At 35.7% G+C, this 1,975-nt stretch overlaps 1 non-coding gene across 1 annotated transcript; it reads left to right on the forward strand.

Moving 5' to 3' along the window:
• The first annotated feature begins 225 nt into the window (after positions 1 to 225).
• Positions 226 to 326, forward strand: LOC116649415. The gene has a single exon (XR_004302677.1). It is a non-coding gene; the product is annotated as a U6 spliceosomal RNA (small nuclear RNA).
• Positions 327 to 1,975: the final 1,649 nt, after the last annotated feature.

Here is a 1,975-nt window from a genome sequence, read left to right on the forward strand (position 1 = left end):
TCATTTGAAACTAGAGTTTCTTGGAATTCAGAGGTCCAGCAGTAGAGGGAAGTAGAGTCAGGTGTGCTTGGGTGAAGGGTTTCAGCAATATCCCCAGGAGTCGGCCTTTCTCCATCTGTTGACTCCGCTTTCCCCACCCAACCTCATTGGCTTCATTTTTAATCATTTCCTCCCCAAAGGACCAAACCATTGTCCTGACTTCTGCTACCATTGATTGGTTTTGCCTACTTTTGAAGTTTTATACTAAAATTGGAATGACACAGAGAAGATTGGCATGGCCCCTGCACAAGGATGACACACAAATTCGTGAAGTTTAAATGAATGAAATCATGCCGTATATATTTAACGTCTACTTCTTTTGCCTACGTTATGTTGGTAGGAACCGTCCATTTTGTTACACGTGGTTGCAGTTTATTCGTTTTCAATGCTATTTGTCTGTGGTATGAATATATCACAACTCACAGTGCATCTGTGTCTTTTGCGATAGATGAACATTTTCAGTTTTTAACTATGACTGCCAGAAACTTCTGTATATGTTTTTTTTGAGCGGGCACATAAACACATGTATCCTAGGAAGAGAATTGCTAGGCAAGAGGATTTGCATGTACTCAGTGTTAGGAGATAATGCAAAAACAGTGTTCCTACGTGATTGCGTGAATTTATGCTCGTCCCAGTGTCAGTCTTTTAAATATCACTACTCTGGTGGTTTATTGTGATTCCTTATCATGATGTAATTTGATTTTTCCTGAAGATGAGTGAATGGCCTTTTTATATATTTATTGGCCATTTAAATACCCTACTTTGTAAAGAGACTGTTTAAATCTTATTTGTTTGTTCGTTTGTTTGTTTGTTTGGGGGGGGTACACAGGGAGAGGGAGAGGCAGAGAATCCCAAGCAGACTCCATGCAGAGCGCATGGACTCTCAGGACCCATGAGATCACGACCTGAGCCAAAATCAAGAGTCAAACACTTAACTGACTGAGCCGCCAAGGTTTAAATCTTTTGGCTGTTTTTGTAGGTCATTTATGTTTTTCTTATTGATTTGAAGGTTTTTAAAAAATATGTGTTCTGGACAAATCTTTTATGGGAATTATGTGTACAAATATTTTCTCCTACTCTCCACATGCCTTTTTACTCTCTTACAGTATTTAACAATGAACAGAAATTCTTAATTTTAATGTAATTCAATTTATCATTGTTTTCTTTTGGAATTAGTGTTTTTGCATCTGTTTTAAGTAATCTAAAGCACTCTTTTACTGTTCATATTTAGACTTTATCCATCTCGAATATATTTTTATGCTTGGTATGAGATAGAGGTTAATGATGCATTTTTTCATATTGATATCCTGTTAACCCAGCACCTGTTTAGTGAGATCAGCCTTTCTCCGCTGCTATGAAGTCATACTTTTGTCATAAATCAAGTTTCTCTCTTTCTTTTTCTCTCTGTGTGTGTGATGTATATGTCTGTATTTCTTTCATTCCATTGTATTGTCTATCTTTGTGCCAGTACCATGCTGTTTTACTTACTGCAGCTTTATAGCACGCATTGATATCTGGTGTTGTAAATCCTCCAACCCTGTTCTTTTTCCTCAAGACTGTTTAGGCCTTTAACATTATAATCACCTTGTTCATTACACATGCACACACTCAAACACACACCTGCTGGTATATTGAATATGGAATCTTTAGCTCGGTCTGGAGAGAATATACATATTCAGTATATAATATTAAATACTTAAATCCATGAACATAGTATATCTCTTTATTTTACTACTTAGACTGTCTTGAATTTCTCAGTGATATTTTGTAATATTCTGAGTAGCTTTTTACATTTTCTATTTGGCTTATTTTCAGGTGTTTCATATTTTTTTGGTGCTGTTATGTTACCATACCATTTAATTTTCTCATTTTCATTGCTAATGAATAGAAATACAATGTGCTTTTGTATATTGAATTTGTATCTAGTGACCTTGCT

The sequence above is a fragment of the Phoca vitulina genome, unplaced genomic scaffold (genome assembly GCF_004348235.1).
Source record: "Phoca vitulina isolate PV1807 unplaced genomic scaffold, GSC_HSeal_1.0 scaffold47, whole genome shotgun sequence".
In the NCBI taxonomy this organism is placed as follows: domain Eukaryota; kingdom Metazoa; phylum Chordata; class Mammalia; order Carnivora; family Phocidae; genus Phoca; species Phoca vitulina.